General features: G+C 33.5%; 1 pseudogene; it reads right to left on the bottom strand.

Moving 5' to 3' along the window:
* Positions 1–16,982: 16,982 nt before the first annotated feature.
* Positions 16,983–17,701, bottom strand: LOC141491875 (tropomyosin-like; annotated as a pseudogene).
* Positions 17,702–18,055: the final 354 nt, after the last annotated feature.

Below are 18,055 nucleotides of genomic sequence, written 5' to 3' on the forward strand. Positions count from 1 at the left end.
TCTCTTGAACCATCAATCAATACTACTCTTTAACAGAAGCTAAAGCAGATTTGAATGGAACAGCCAGTGAGTTTTAAAGGAAGAACTCAGAAATTATAAAATGAGAATTCAAAGCTCAGCCCTGTCATTTACTAGGTATGTGATCGTTGTCAAGTCACCCAGACTCTCAAGATTACGTTCTTATTTGATAAATAAAAGCTGGTTTTAAAATCCACTTTTGCTTTGTGGTATTATAAATCACTCTTGTGGGGAAAAGAAGAGGTTAGTTAATTTAAAAAAAATTAGTTTATCAAGTTTCACAATGGAAAAAATTGGTTAAAATTTTCAGAATTTGTTTGGTTTTTCTTTATTAAACTATTACTTTATAGCTTACTCTGAACAAGGTTTTGCACAGAATCCTCCAATGAATGAACTATCAGTGTGACAAACAAATGTATCAAATAAGCTGTATAATGTATCATTTTCCCCTAGAGTTTTAGCTATAACCTCTTTTGGAAAGTATATAAGAGGATTGAGGATCTCATATCAGGCAAGAATGTAGAGCAAGTATAATTTTGTGATGATTTTTTAAAATAATGTGCTATGCATTTCTTCTAATTGCAAATTGCCCAAACATTAGTCTACATATAGCCTAAAGGAGAAATTGAAAGATCTGGATTAGTCTTGAATTATAAATTAATTTGGGAGAATAAAGTTCTCCTTGTCAGAAGAGAATTTTTTTTCAAAGTGAAAACAGAATAAAAAAGTCTTGAAGAAGAGTAAACTTTGCTAGAATTTGGGGAAATTGAAGTATATATCATAAGTTAGGAAAGGAAAAGCAACAAAGATTTGAAGTTACATATATGTGTGTGTGTGTTGTATGTATATATATATATATATTATCTATATATATATATGTATGTATGCATATTTTAATATAGAATATTTTTTTCTCCAGGAAGTTTGAACATAGCTTTCTATCAAAGACTGATCTTACTGTTCCTATCCTAGGATATTCCATCTTTGTTCCTTTACAAAATTTATCCTCCATACCTGAAGTGCATTCTGTTCTTATTTTCATTTCTAGAATCTCCAGTTTACCTATAAAATCTATTCCACTATCATTTTTTACCCCCTGGACCTTTCTAGCCTCAGTATTAATTTTTATTATTTTTGCTTCCATGGAAAAGTAAATTTTATTCTTTTATAATATTTATTTTTACATGTAGAATTATTTCCCCAGCAGTATAATCTAGGCTTCATCAGGACTGAGTTTGGCTTACTTTTATAAGTTCAGTGCTCAGCACATAGTACATCATTAATCAGTGATATACTTAGATAAATTTAATTTATTCAAATCTATTAACATTATATTTTAATTTCATTATGGGATTACTTCTTTCTAGTTCTTTTTTCTGAAAATAACTTAAAAAAGCTTTTTTTTATCTCAAACAAGTATATAAAGTCCCAGGTTTTAGTTAAAATGTTTAATAAACTTTTTATTCCTTATCTTTTGCATACAATATATCTAAATCTCATGTTAATTGGAGAAATTCCTGAGAAGCATTATCACTTTCACTAGATATTTTCCACTTATTCTTCATTTAATAGAAAATTACATAGACAATTTTGTTTCAAATTTTCTAAGTTCTCAGCTTTGTTGTACCACATGTCCCTTAAAAATAAATTTTTACATAGGATTTTCAAAGTCGCAAAGTATTTCATTTGCATTAATACATTTGAAGCTCAAAATAAGTATTATCTCAATTTTACAGATATGGAAGATGAAATTTCAAGAGGTTAAATAATCTAGTCATGACCATATAACTAGCTTGTAAAGAATGATTTGAACCCAGGTCTCCTGATTTCAATCTATTATACTACTTTATTATTATTTATTGGTCTAAAGGTATAAAATTAAAGAGTTTTTCCTCAAACATCCTTAAGTCTCCTTTCCTAAAGTTTATAGTAAAACTTTTACCCCATTGTCCATTTTATTTTCCATCTGTATTTTAAAATTCAAAATGACAGGATCACTTATATCCGAAATTAACCTTTAAGTCAGCATTCAGCTTGTTACTGCCAGTGAAAATTAAGTTCAAGTTAGTGGTTGTTTTTCACAAAGTCTAGCTTAAAATTTTCCTTGTATGTGATGCATAAGCTAGTTAATTTTTACCCCATTTGATTACTGTGTTTCAATATCATATTTATTATTATTATTATTACTATTATAATGCTTAGACCTTCTTAATTTCCATTAGCAAATTTTCACAAATACCATTTATTGTTACTGATGTGCAAAAATTGTTGTGTCCCAATTAGCAATGTGATGAAGGACCAAGTTTTACTATTTTTCATTTAAACTTTCTTCCCACCCCCATAAACCTAAGTGAAATGCTCATATATTTCTTACAGAAACAAGTTAAGACTATTTCTTCTATTTGTAACATCTCATTTTCCATGATAACATAGCAAAATATTTTCTCTAACTTTTTCACCTGTTATAGACTTTTTTTTCCCTAGGGTTACAATTGAAAAAATGACCAGGTAGAAACTCTAACAAAAGCTTTAGGGACAAACCAAAATTAAGTAGAATGTGAGACCATGTTGCATCAGTGGCTTGATTTATGTTAACTATTATATTTATTGCACCTTTGTTCTGACTGGGATACAATTTGGTTCTCTGTCAAGAGTCAGAGGAAATGGTTTGAAATCCTAATTCTATTACTATTTATTTTTGTGACTTTGGACAAGTGAAAACCTCTTTGAGACATTAGAATCCCCATCTTAGAAATTATAAGGTAAGTTTAGATAACCTTGAATATCTCTAGTTCCAAAGATGTTATTCTATGTTATGATGTTAGGCAAGAACTTCAGCATATATATTAAATTAAAAAAAGGTAGCCAAGAGATATCTGATCTATATTTATAAAGATCAGTCTTTCAAATGTCTCTTGCATGCTTGCTCAACAGCCTCTGGGATTTAAAATGTATGCTTTGAATTTCAATGCAAAATGTTCTGTAAAATCTCAGTTTCAGCTTCCTATTCATAGAGACATAGAGGCATAGATATAGAAGTAGAGGAGGCCATCTTGTCTCCTCAACTTTAGTTTCCTCATATAAGTCCAGAGAAATGGGTTATATTTTCCCAAGACCACAAAGGTAATTGGCATGACTTTGAGAACTTTTAAAAATGGTTTCCTCTGGATTCAAATTCAGTACTATCCCCCCATAAATTAGTTTTTGCAGATGATTTATTTTAGGAGTTTTAAAAGTTCCTAGTGTACAGTTTTCATCAGATCACCACTTTTATCAGGAGCTTCAGTGGTTCAATATTCTACTTTTGAAGAAGATGCAAGTTCCTTTACTTGACATTTAAAAATTCTCCCATTCAGAATTGAATCTCTTTTTCCAGTTTTGCTATTGCTTCTCTCCACTCACTTTATTTTAGAATCAAAATAATCTGTTTTCTATCACAGTACACAATATTCCATATCTTGCTTTAGTAGACCTGCACAGACCAGAAGTCTTTGCATTCTCACCTACAACTCTTAGAACAACTTGTTCTTTTCAAGATTCAATTTAGGCACTACCTCATAGCTGTTGTCATATGGGAAGGACTGAATAATTTTCTGGTGAATTGAATTGAAAGTTAGTAACATTACATTTTTTTCAATAAAAATCTATTTTCACGACACACAGAGGAAATCACCAAATTTGGCTCCAACTTTCAAAGTCTAGTACAATATTATATATAAGTAATACTTGCTTTTGACGAAGATGATAATGATGGTTATAAGGTTCAAACTCAAACCTATTGGAAGAAATTGTCAAATTACTGCTTTCTAAACATGGGTTCTTTACCGTAATTACTAATCCAAAATTATTTTTCAGAATAAATCAACAAACATCTAAAAAGTGTCTTCTATGTGTCAGGTAATGTATAATGACATATTTCCCTCCAAAAAAGTTGATATATTAAAATATATTTGATATCTTGTCATATTAGAAAATGATGTATAGTCGAAATTATATTCTCAGACATAATCAATATACAGAGGCATGGATAAATTAATATGTATAAAGCATTACCAGAAAATTTTAATATCTAGAAAAATGTAAATGAAAACTGACAATAATTATTATATTTATCTTTGCATTATTAAATCATATAAAATTTGGTTAAATGATTCACTTAATCTTAATATCTAGAAATTACTAAGTTATTAAAGTAGTTATATAAACAACAATTAAAAGCTGGGATTATGTTGAAACTTAATGCAAATTTTTATAATGTGAATAATATTATGTTTCTCCATTTTGTGAATTCCATCCGTCTTAATGAAAGCATATTATTAGTTGCATGTACAGTCAATATAGAAACTATGAGCTTACTAATACTAGAAAACAATTAAGTTTTACAAAATGTAGTATACAAATCTCTCTGTGCATAGTGGATAGAGTACTGGTACTGGATTCAGAAAAAAAGTAGTTTGAATCTATCCTCCCTCAGATACTGATTGACTGTGTGACCTTGAATAAATCATTTAACCCTTTTTTTCTTATATATACATTTTTTCTTTTTTCTTAAATAATTTACTTATTTGAGTTTTACTATTTTTCTCCTAATCTTACTCCCCCCCACAGAAAGCAAATTGTCAGTCTTTACATTGTTTCCATGTTGTACATTGATTCAAACTGAGTGTGATGAGAGAGAAATCATATCCTTCAGGAAGAAACATAAAGTATAAGAGATAACAAAATCAGATAATAAGATATCAGGTTTTTTTTTTTTCCTAAATAAAAGGAAGTAGTCACTGGACTTTGTTCCAACTCCATGATTCTTTATCTGGAAACAGATGGTATTCTCCATTGCAGAGAACCCAGAATTGCCCCTGATTTTTGCACTGATGAAATTATCAAGTCCATCAAGGTTGATCATCGCCCCCATGTTGCTGTTAGGGTATACCAAGTTTTTCTGGTTCTGCTCATCTCACTCAGCATCAGTGCATGCAAATACCTCCAGGCTTCCCTGAATTCCCATCCATCTTGGTTTCTAATAGAACAAGAGTGCTCCATGAAATACATATACCATGGTTTGCTAAGTCATTCCCTAATGGAAGGACATTTATTGATTTCAAATGATTTGCCACCACAAACAGGGCTGCTATGAATATTTTTGGACAAGTGATGTTTTTTACCCATTTTTATCATCTCTTCAGGGTAGTATTGCTGTATCAAAGGGTACTCACATTTTTGTTGCCCTTTGGGCATAGTCCCTAATTTCTCTCCAGAAAGTTTGGATGAGTTCATAGCTCCACCAACAAAGTAATAGTGTCCCAGATTTCCCACAACCTTTCCAACAATAATCATTATCCTTTCTGTTTATATTGGAGAGTCTGAGAGGTGTAAGGTGGTACCTCAGAGAAGCTTTAATTTGCATTTCTCTAATAAGTAATGATTTAGAGGAATTTTTCATATGACTATGGATTGCTTTGATCTCCTCATCTGTAAATTGTCTTTACATATCCTTTGACCATTTATCAATTGGGGATTGGCTTTTTTTAAATATGACTCAGTACTCTGTATATTTTAGAAATGAATCCTTTGTCAGAAACATTAGTTTTAAAGATTGTTTCCCAATTTACTACATTTCTTTTGATCTTGGTTACAGTGGTTTTATCTGTGCAAATGCTTTTTAATTTAATGTAATTGAAATCATCTAGTTTGTTTTTAGTGATGTTCTCCATCTGCTACTTAGTCACAAACTGCTTCCCTTTCCATAGTTCTAACAGCTGTACTAGTCCTTGATCTTCTAATTTGCTTATAGTATTGTTTTTTATGTCTAAATTCTGAATCCATTTGGATCTTATCTTGGTACAGGGTGTGAGGTGTTGATCTAATGTAAGTTTCTTCCACACTAACTTTTAATTATAGCAGCAGGAGAGTTTTTATCCCAATAGCTGGCCTCTTTGGGTTTACCAAAGAGCAGATTACTAAAATTGTTTCTTGCTATTGCACCTAGTCTAATCCACTGGTCCACCACTCTATTTCTTAGCCAGTACCAGACCGTTTTGATGACGTATGCTTTATAATATAATATAATATAATATAATATAATATAATATAATATAATATAATATAATATAATATAATATAATATAGTTTTACATTGGGTAGGGCTAAGCCACCTTCTTCTGTACTTTTTTCATTAAATCCCTGGAAATGTTTGACTTTTAATTTCTCCATATGATTTTGCTTACAACTTTTTCTAACTCATTAAAGTATATTTTTTTTGGAATTTTGATTGGTAGAGTACTAAACAGCTAGATTAGCTTTGATAGAATTGTCATTTTTATGATACTAGCTCTACCTATCCATGAGCAATTGATATTTGCCAAATTTTTTAATCTGATTTAATTTGTGTAAGAAGTGTTTTATAATTGTTTGCAAAAAGTTTCTGAGTCTGCCTTGGCAAATAGACTCCCAGGTATTTTGTATTGTCTGAGGTTACTTTGAATGAGATTTCTCTATCTAACACTTCCTGCTGTATCTTGTTAGTCATATATAGAAAAGTTGAGGATTTGTGAGGGTTTATTTTATATTATGCAGCTTTGCTAAAATTGCTAATTTTTTTCCAGTAGTTTTTTGCATGATTTCTTGGGATTCTCTAGGTATACCATCATGTCATCTGCAAAGAGTAAGAGTTTTGTCTCTTCCTTCCCAATTCTAATTACTTCAATTGTTTTTTCTTCTCTAATTGCTGAAGCTAACATTTCTAATGTGGTATTGCATAGTAGTGGTGATGATGGGCATCCTAGGTTCACCCCTGATCTTATTGGGAATGCCTCTAGTCTCTCACCTATTGAATATAACAGTTGTTGATGGTTCCAGATAGATACTGCTAATTATTCTAAGAAACAATCCATTTATTCCTAAACTCTCTAGTGTTTTAGTAGCAATGTGTACTGTATTTTGTCAAAAGCTTTTTCACCATCTATTGATATGATCATATAATTTCTGATATGTTTGTTGTTGATATAATTGATTACACAAACAGTTTTTCTGTTACTAAACCAACCCTGAATTCCTAGGATGAATCCTACTTGGTCAAAATATATTATCCCAGTGATAATTTGTTGTAATCATTTTGCTAAGATTTTATTTAGGGTTTTTGCATCTATATTCATCAGGGAGACAGGTCTATCATTTTCTTTCTCTGTTTTAACTCTTCCTTGTTTATGTATCAGCACCTTATTGGCTTCACAGAAAGAGTTAGGCTGAGTTTCATCTTCCCCTATTTTGCCAAAGAGTTTATATATAATTGGAACCAATTGTTCTTTAAATGTTTGGTAGAATTCATTTGGGAATACATCAAGCTGGAGATTTTTTTCTTAGGGAGTTCAATGATTCTTGCTGAATTTCTTTTTCTGAGATAGGGCTGTTTAGGCACTTAATCTCCTCTTCATTTAACCTGGGCAACTAATATTTTTTTTTTTAGATTTTCAAATTTAATGATATAGAGTTGGACAAAATAATTTTGAATTATTAATTTAATGTCTTGCTCATTGGTGGTAAGTTCACCTTTTTCATTTATGAAATGAGCAATTAAGTTTTCTTCTTTATTTTTTAATCAAATTGACCAAAGGTATCTCAATTTTATTGTTTTTTTCATAAAACTACCTTTTAGTTTTATTTATTAATTCAATAGTTGATTTGCTTTCAATTTTATTAATTTCTCCTTTAATTTTTAGAATTTCTAATTTGGTATGTAATTGGGGATTTTTAATTTGTTCTTTCTCTAACATTTTTCAGTGACTATTTAGTTCATTGATTTCCTCTTTCTCTAATTTATTCATTTAAGCATTTAAAGATATAATATATCCCCTGACAGCCACTTTGAGTGAATCCCATAGGTTTTGGTATGTTATTGCATTATTTTCATTTTCTTGTATAAAAATAATTAATTCTTTCTATAATTTGTTTTCTGATCTACTTAGTTTTTAAAATGAGGTTATTCAGTTTCCAATTGGTTCTGGGTCTATATCTCTCTGTCCCAATATTGTGTATGACTTTTATTTTATTGTGATCTGAGAAAGATGTCTTCACTTTTTCTGCCTTTCTGCAGTTGATAATTAGTGTTTTATGCCCTTGTATATGGTCAATTTTTATAAGTGCCCTGTACTACAGAGAGAACTATATATTCCTTTCTATTGACATTCAATTTGCTCCATAACTTTATCATATCTAGTTTTTCTAACAATTTATTAACCTCCTTAACTTCTTTCTTGTTTATTTTATTATTCGATTTAGGTAGAACTGAGAGTGAGAGATTGAGGTCTCCCACTGGTAGAGTTTTGCTGTCTCTGTCTTCTTGTTGTTCTTTCAGATTCTCCTCTAAGAATTTAGATGCTATCTCATTGGGTGTATATATATTTAGTATTGAAATCACTTTATTATCTATGGTACCTTTTAGGAAGATATAGTTTCCTTCCTTATCTTTTTTGAGATTATCTATTTTTGCAGCTGCTTTTTCTGAGATAAGGATTGCTACCCCTGTGTTTTTCACTTCAATTGAATCTAAATATATTTTGCTCCAACCTTTTACCTTTATTCTATATGTATCTCTCTGCTTCAAATGAGTTTCTTGTAAGCAGCATATTGTAGGATACTGGTTTTTAATCCACTCTGCTATTCGCTTATGTTTTAAGTAAGAGTTCATCCCATACACATTCAAAGTTATAAAGACTAATTCTTTATTACCCTCCATGCTATCTTCCCTCTGTTTGTATTTTTCCACTTCCCCCCCCCACTTTATCCTTATTCCCGATATTTTGTTTCTGAATACCACCCCCTTTAGTGTGTTTGCCCTCCTATATCCAGCCCCTCCCCTTTCTTTCTCCTTTCCCTTTTTCCCCTTTCCCTTCCCTTCCTTTAGTTAGTTCCCCTTTTTTCTCCCCCTCCCATTCTCCTTCCCCCTTCCCCTTTTCCCCCTTTTAATACTTGAGAGGGTAAATGTTTTTTAAGTTAACTGAGTATGTGTGTAAGTTAACTTTAAACCAAGTGTTATGAGAAGATTCAGGAGTTTCTTGGCTCCTCCTCCCTTCTTTCCCTCCATTACCATAGGTATTTGTACCTCTTAGTGTAATGAGATTTACCCCATTCAAGCCCCTCCCTTCTCCCATCTCCTTCCTGTCCCTCTATTTAAGGTGGAGGTGTTTTCATTTTCATTTTTTCTTTTTTTAGATTTTTTCAAGGCAATGGGTTTATGTGGCTTGCCCAAGGCCCACTGCACCACCTAGCTGCTCCGAGGAGGTGTTTTTAAATCATTCTATATGAGTCATAGAAAATTCTGAGTATCCCTCACTTCTAACTAAGCACATTCTACCATACAGGGTTCCAGTTCTTGAGAGTTTTTAGAGGCTTTCATCTTTCTCCCAAGTAGGGTTATAGCCAGTTTCATCCCATTGGATAGCAGTCTCATGGATATGTCATGATTGTCCATCCCTTCTGGCTAGGTATATTCTCTCCATTAGATTTACAATTCTCAAGAGTTATGAGAATCTTTTTCCCATGCTGGCATGAGATATAACAAGTTTCAATTTATTGGATAGCATTTTTTTTACCCTCTATTTTAACCTTTTCATGTGTCTCTTGAACCTCCTGTTTGATGTCCAAATTTTCTCTTTTCATCAGGAATTTTTGGAATTCTTCCATTTCATTAAATGTCCAACATTTCCCCCTGAAAAGAAGGCTCAGCTTTGTGAGATATTAGATTGTTAGATTTATTCCAAGCTCCCTTGCTCTTTGGAATATCTTGTTCCAGGTCCTTCGATCCCTTAATGTTGATGCAGTCAGTTCCTGTACAATTCTTACTATGGCTCCTTCGTATTTAAATTGTTTATTTCTGGCTGCTTGCAGGATTTTTCTCTTTTATCTGATAGTTCTGAACATTGGCTGCAACATTCTTTGATGTTTTCAATTTAGGATCTCTTTTCAGAGGCAATTGATGTATTTTTTCAATTTGCCCTCCGGTTCCATGATATCAGGGCAATTTTCCATCACTAGATCCTGTAATATCAATTCCAGGCTTTGTTTTTTCTCTTCAATTATTTCAGGAAGTTCAATAATTCTCAGGTTACCCCTCCTTGATCTATTCATTCTCAAAAGGAGTTGGGGAAGGAATTACAAAATACTGCAATATCTCTGCCAAAAATTCCCAGATAGGATCACAAAGAATTGAACATCATTAAAAAACCAGTGCACACTAAATACAACAACAATAAAATCATATTTTGGGGATAGCTCTGTAGTACAGTAGATTGAGTGAGGACTCTGCAGGTAGAAAAAATCACCTTCCTATGTTCAAATTCAGCCTTAGTCACTTAAGAACAAAGTAACAGTGGGCAAATCACTGAAACCTATTTACATCAGTTCCTCACCAATACAATGGCTTGGAAAAAGAAATGGCAAACTATTCCAATATCTTTGCTTATAAAACCCTCAAAAAGGGTTCATAAACAGTTGGACAAAACTGATCTATGGAAAGAAGAAATAGCAACAATATAGTAATAGTACATGCAATACATAAACTGTTATCTCCTTATCTTTTCTAGTATTTAAAACTCTTTGTTGCTAAGACAATTGTATTTAACAGACTATGGACAATGTGATACCCATCCAGAGCGGGGAAAACAAAACAAAACACCAAAAAAGCAGCTCTTCATAATCAGATAAACACTTTATAAATATTATCTGTTATGTATCTCTTTCCCTTAATCCTAATTCATCATACTGAAAATAACCAATCTGTAAATATGTATGTAAAATGCTATCCTGAAAATTTTGTCACTGAGGGGAGGGGGGGAAGGGAAGGGAAAGTGAAAGGAAATTTTGTAACTTTGAAATATACATATGAATGTGGATGAAAATTAAAAAATTGGAAAAAAAGTAAAAAAATATAAAAATTCTTTGCATTCATGTTTTCTCCTTTTTTTCCTATAAGTTCTATATGGACAAGCTACATGACATCTTTTATTTTATGTTCTACAGCACATAAGATAGTAGAACTAGGCTGTTGATAAAGAGTTTTGACTGGACTAAGAATGTCAAATAAGTGATATCTCTTAAATTGATGACATTTATGGTACTTGATTATTGACTGAAAATCCCTCATTTGGTACTGTTGCTTTGATGTAATATAGGATCCATTAGTTTCTTTTCAATGGCCTTCAGTTCCCGATAATTAAAATGTTTGTTGATTCTCTTTGAATCCCTATTTAAATGTAAATTCCAAGTAAAATTAAGATATAGCAGGTAAATAATGCCTTCTCTAAAATCACACATATATAGGTTATACATGAGAAGAGTAGGGATACTAAAGTACTTATCTAACTTTATATTATGAAAGTTTTTTTTAATTCATCCTTATACCTATGCATATTTCTATGTTACACAATTTCTTTATACTTTCTTTTCCCATCCCCCTCCCCTCAGCAACGAACAGTCAGTTCACTATGTTTTTATTATGCATGTTTACAGGTTAGTCATTTTTAGAAATTAAATATTAGGATCAAGGGAAAGTAATATATGAGACTTTTTTTTTAAAGAAAATTCATTGATCATCAGATGGCATCCATTTGGGTTGATCATCCCACAATGTTCTTGTTAATGTTTACATTGTTCTCTTGGTTCTGCTCCCTTCACTCAAAATCAGATATTATAATTCGTTCCTTGCTTATCTACATTCCAACCATATATGGTTTATTAGAGAACAATAGTATTTCATAATATTCATATAACATAACTTGTTTAACCATCCCCCAACTGATGGGCATTCCCTCAAATTTCAATTCATTGCCACTACAAAAAGAGCTGCTATAAATATATTGGAAAATGTGAGGCTTTTCCCATTTTTATAATGTCTTCTGAATGTAGACCTAGAATTGGAATTACCGGGTCAAAGGGTATCAATAGTTTTATTTTTCTTTGGGCATAGTTCCATATTGCTCTCCAGAATGTTTGAATCACTTCACAACTCCACCAGTAATTCATTAATGTCCCAATCCACTCACAAACTCTCTAATATTGATCTTTTTCCCTTTTAGTCATCTTAGGCACTCTGATAAGTGTGAGGTGATTCTGCAGAGTTGTTTTAATTTGTTTTTCTGTAATCAATAGAGATTTGGCGTATTATTTTATATATATAACTTCGATTTCTTTATTTGGAAGTGTCTATTCATATCCTTTGACCAATTATCAATATAAGAATGAATATAGCCTTGTAAATTTGATGCAGTTCTCTGGTTGTGAAGATTGTTTCCCAGCTTTCTACTTTCCATCCAATTTTGGCAGCATTGATTTTATTAGTGCAATTTTTTTTAAAGAAATAATGCAGTGGAATTCATTTATTTTGCAGTTTATAATGTACTCTATTTCTTGTTTGGACATAAATTGGTCCTCTTTCCATATATCAGATAGAATATTTATTGGTCTATTAATTTATCTATGTTGTCACCCTTTATGTCTAAATTCTGTAGCCATTTGACCTTAGGATGTGAAGTGTGGGTCTATGTCTATGTTTTGCTATACTATTTTACAGTTTTCCCAACAATTTTAGTCATATAATGAGTTCTTATCCCAGAATCTAATGTCTCTGGGTTTGTCAAATACTAGCTTACAGTAGTCATTTTACTACTATTTCTTTTAAACCTATCCTAATGCATTGATCCGTTACTGTATTTCTTAACCAGTACCAGGAAGTTTTGATGACTGCTGCTTTATAATATAGTTTTAGATCTCATAGAGGTAGGGCAAGTTCTTTTACAGTTTTTTTTTCATCAGTTCCCTTGCTATTCTTCAGTTTTTGATTCTCCAGGTGAATTTTGTTACTATTTTTTCTAGATCCATAAAATAATAATTTTGTAGTTTCATTGGTAAGTCACTAAATAAGTAATTTAATTTTGGTAGAATTTTCATTTTTATTGTATTAGCTCCACCTAACCATGAACAATTGACATTTTCCCAATTCTTTAGATCTGTCTTTATTTGGGTGAGAAGTACTGCATAATTGTGCTCATATAGTTTCTGGGTGTGTCTTGGGAGGTAGATTCCCAAATATTTAATGTTTTCTACAGTTACTTTTCACAGAATTTCCCTATTTCTTGTTTTTGGTTTTGTTGTTCAAATATAGAAATTCTGATGATTTCTTTGGGTTTATTTTGCATCCTTCTTTTTTTGCTGAATATATTATTTGGTTCAAGAAGCTTTTTAGATGATTTATTTGGGATCTTTAAATATACTATCATTTCATCTGCAAAGAGAGTAAGCTTTACTTCCTCATTGACAATGCTGATTCCTTTTATTTCTTTTTCTTATCTTTTTGCAAGAGTTAAAAATTCTTAAACTATATTGAATAGTAATGGTTATAATGGGCATCCTTTTTTCACCCCTGATCATATTGCAAATGTTCTGACATTATGCCCTTTACATATAATATTTGCTGATGGTTTTATATAGATGCATCTTATTGTTTTAAGGAAATCTTCATTTATTCCTAAATTTCATGTGTTTTTGAATAGGAATGAATGTTGTGCTTTGTCAAAAGCTATTTCAGCATCTATTGAGAGAATCAAACATTGGTTTTACTATTGATATGTTCAATTAGGTTGATTATTTTCCTGATATTGAACCATCTCTGCCTGTCTGGCATAAATCCTATCTCATCATGATATATTATCCTTGTAGTGACTTGCTGTAAACTCTTTGCTAAAATTTTATTTAAAATTTATTGATTTAGGGTTTGATCTTTAATTTTCTTTTCTTTTGTTCTTCGTGTTTTAGGTATTAGCAAAATATTGGTGTCATAAAAGGAATTTGACAGAACTCCTTCTCCTATCTTTGAAAATAGTTTGTGTAAAATAGGAATTAATAGTTCCTTAAATGTTTCATGGAATTCACTTGTAAATTTATCTGGACCTAGAGACTTTTTTCTTAAGGGAGTTTATTGATGGTATCTTCAACTTCTTTTTTCTGAAATGGGATTAAGTATGTTATTTCCTCTTCTGTTGATCTGGGACATTTATATTGTTATAAATATTCATCCATTTCATTCAGGTTATCATATTTATTGCCATACAGTTTAGCAATGTAGCTCTGAATTATCTTTGAATTATCTTTTTTAATTTTTTTTAAAAAAAATTATTTAACCCAATGGGTTTAAGGGACTTGCCCATGGTCACACAGCTAGGTAATTATAATCTATTTCTTCCAATATTTCTCCATGCCCCCCCTTTCAGTTGGTTTTTCTTCATTGTCCTAGGATCATGTATTTGGACGGGGTGGAGGGCGAGTGGTTCTCAGAGATTTGCTTTTGGAAATCCTAGAGGCTTTGTAATTGTAAGGACCAGCCTGTAGAGAGCACTGGTTGCTTTTTAAGGAGTGTTTGAGGCCTGCAGCAGCATTGTTTGAGTTGACCTTGAATAACAGACTGGGCCCTAGGAATGGGAGTTAATGTCCCTTTCATTTGAGTGAACTCTGTTGCCCCCACCTGAGACTGAGTGATTGGAGAGGGGGTTTTCTGTTCATTCTGGGAAGAGGGCTCCACTGAAAGTATGGAGCTCAGGTCCCTTGTTCAACTGGTCATTTTCCCAGTGTATTCTAAAACTCTCTGTTCTAGAACCCCCCTCCCATTGCTTCTCCTCCCTTGGCCTAAGATTTTTCTGCTAAAGTTGGTTCTTGGACCCGCCATTCATCAAAGACTCTGTGGTTGAGGCTTTACTTCTGCCTTTCTCCAGCTGCTGTCTCTGTGCTAACCCTCTGGTTTCCACTCCAGGTTCACCAACTTTCCCCTGAGACAGACCTTGTTAGTAGGTATTCTTCTCCTACCTTTTCTTTCTGGGTTTTGTCGATGAAAATTCTGTAAAGACGTCTCTTTCATGTTATTTTTGAGGGGAACCAGGATCACTTAACACAGTGCCTGTTTTCTCTCTGCCATCTTGGCTGGAACTCTGAGCCACTTTCAATGAGAGTAAGGCTTGCTCACATCCCTGTAATCTTCCCCTGTCCTTCCACTCCACTGCAGAAACTTTTTCTTCACTTTTTTTATGTGAAATAACTTTCCTCTTTTTACCTCTCCTTTCCCTTTCTCCCAGAACATTTCATTCTCCCTAATTAACTCCATCTTTTTAAATATGTTTTACCATCCTGTGCTTAGTCTATATATGTTCCTTCTACCTGCCTTAATGTGTTATCTGTATCATCTTGCCATGCCTGAAGATAGGTACACATCATTAAGTTCCTCATGATTTTACCCTTATTGTCTACCTTCTTTATGTTTCACCTGGGTCCTCTACTCGAATATCAAATTCTTTGTACAGCTCTGGTTATTTCATCAGTAAAAGTTTGAAAGTTCCCCAATTTCATTTAATATTCATTTTTCCCCTGAAAGAGTATGTTCACTTTTCCTGGGTAATTGATTCTTTTTTTTAAACATTTTATTTAAAAATTTATTTGACCAAAAGCTAGAAAAAGGTGATACTATTACAAATGATACTAAATGAATAGTACTGGTTTCATTCATCTTCACATTTCCTAGTGTGTTTCTGGGTAATGTGATGCTTAATAAATAGTAATCAGAAGCAGGGTAATTTTTAAACACAACTGTAAACTTGAGTCTTCATATCTGCTTCACACTGCTGTGGAATAAGGAATGTTTTAGCACTGAGCTGTACACAAGAAAACTGTATAACAATGTCAAATAGGTACTGTGTATTTGATTCTCTGTATCCTGTTAAATCAGGAGGCTTTTTGGTCTTAATGAATTGGTCCCAAAAATAAAGATTAAAATTCCTCTGAAATAGAATAAATAATCTTCTATTCACTGTATTATGGCAGTCTAAAATAAAATCAAGATGATTTGAATTTATTTCTCCTTTAGTGACAGTGAGGTGCCATTAGAACTGTATTTCTAGCCAACAGATTCATGGACACAGAAAGTGGCATGGAAAAAGGGCTGGAATCAACCACAGGAAGCACTACCATGCTACATCCATTGGTGAGACAGGCTGTCAAATTAATTTCCACTACTTGCTGGTTGACTTTGTTACTGATGTTCAGTCATACAGAATCAAGGAGCAGAGCAAACATTGTTCCTTACTTGTAATGAGACTTTCAATTGCTTTGCAGAAGTCAACTACTAAATGAGAAGTTAGTAAAATACCATGCTGGTTCAAATATAGGTTGAGCTCACTTAAAATCCTAAAATGAGGTTTCCTTTAAAGGAAAAAAGTCTTGAAATAGAGTAAAAGTAACAATTGTAGGCCACATTTGGGTCTTCATGCAAGCCATCTATGTTTGGACCAAACAAAAACAGATTTTCCTATACTTATCCAGAAAAAAAAAATCTAGATGTTGATTAACTTTTAAAGGTATTTTCTCAGTGACTGCTCAGAGGATGTTTACCCTGTAGTGCAGAGAGGGAGGAAGGGCCACAATAATTACGCCATACTTTGTGGTTTATGACTTCCTAAAACAACCTTTTCACTATGGATGAAGAGTCCTCACCCATTTTATGAGCTGGCCCCTGCCCTTCTTTTTACAGAATGGTATCATGGAATGCTTAAAACCCTGGCATGATCCAGTAGATCAGTTGGGTTCCCTGCTATTGTCTATAGTGTAACAGAATGCCCTCAATCATGGAGATTTTGGCCTAAGTTCAATACCTTGCCTGACTAAGGAAAAAAAAAGTGCAATTTAAGGATTAAAAAAAGGCAGCTAGAAGCTTTAAGTGTGCTGTTTGAAAGGAGAAACTAGATTTAACTGGTGCCCAAAGCCTCTCTGGTAACAAATATTGGTGAGGTATTCATAACGTGATTGACATTTCCAGTAAAGAAAAGATGCAATAATAGAAGAAACTTCTTAAAAGGGAAGGGCACAACATGGAGTTCTTGAGTTTCTGGCAACCAAAATTCTTCTCTTTTGATTCATATACAGTTATGTTCATTTCATGTTTGATCCAGTGTCTGATGTAAGCCCATGTTCTCTGCTTTGGCCTGGGCAAGGTTTTCTTCCAGGTCATCAATGGTCTTTTCCAGTTTTGCAACAGTTCTTTCTGCAAATCAGCGTGGGTCTCAGCCTCTTTGAGTTTGTCAGATAGAAGTTTGATTTCTTCTTCATATTTATCTTCTTTTTCAGAATACTTCTCAGATGCAGCCTCCAAGGATTTCACGTTGTTGGTGACATTCTTCACCTCTTTTCCAGATCACCACACTTGAAACCTCTGAAAACTCAGCACACTCTTTCGCTAACTCCAACTCACCATCAAGGATGACCAACTTACGGGCTACCTGCTCATAGTTTTGATCAGCTTCCTCTGCGATGTGCTTGGCTTCCTTCAACTGCAATCTCCTGAATTTCCATTTTTCCTTCATCCTTCATTGCCTGGTTCTCAATCACCTTCATTCCTCTCTCACTCTCGTCTGCAGCCTTTTCCTCTTCCTCCAGTTTCTGCAGGGCTGTGGCCAGACGTTCTTGGGCCCGGTCCAACTCTTCCTCAACTAGCTGAATCCGTGGATTTAGAGCTGCCACATCTCCTTCAGCTTTCTCCCGGGGCTCCTGCTCGTGGTCCTGCTCCCGCTGCAGTCTCTAGGCTCGGTCCTCCCGCCTGATGCTGAAGCGCCTGGATTTCCCTTTTCACAGCCTCCAGAGGGTTGAGGCCGACCATGGGGACTGGGGGACTCAGGGCTAGGGGCAAGACAGCCTGGGAGCGCTGGGGATGGCGGGACTGGCACCACTGGTCTGCGCTGGGGAAAAGGAGCCGCTGCCTTGGTCCCGGAGTCCCCGAATCCTCCCCACCCCCTGAACCGCAGGGCGGCTTTTGGGTAATTGATCCTTGATTGTACTCCAAGCATTTTTGCCTTCCAGATTATCATATTCTAAGTCCTATGAGTCCTCAATGAAACTTCTGTTAAATCTTCTGTTATCCTGACTGTAACTCCACGATAGTTGAATTATTTCTTTCTGATTGCAATATTTTCTCCTTGACTTAGGAGTGCTGAAATTTGGCTATGATATTCCT

The sequence above is a fragment of the Macrotis lagotis genome, chromosome 6 (genome assembly GCF_037893015.1).
Source record: "Macrotis lagotis isolate mMagLag1 chromosome 6, bilby.v1.9.chrom.fasta, whole genome shotgun sequence".
NCBI lineage: Eukaryota > Metazoa > Chordata > Mammalia > Peramelemorphia > Peramelidae > Macrotis > Macrotis lagotis.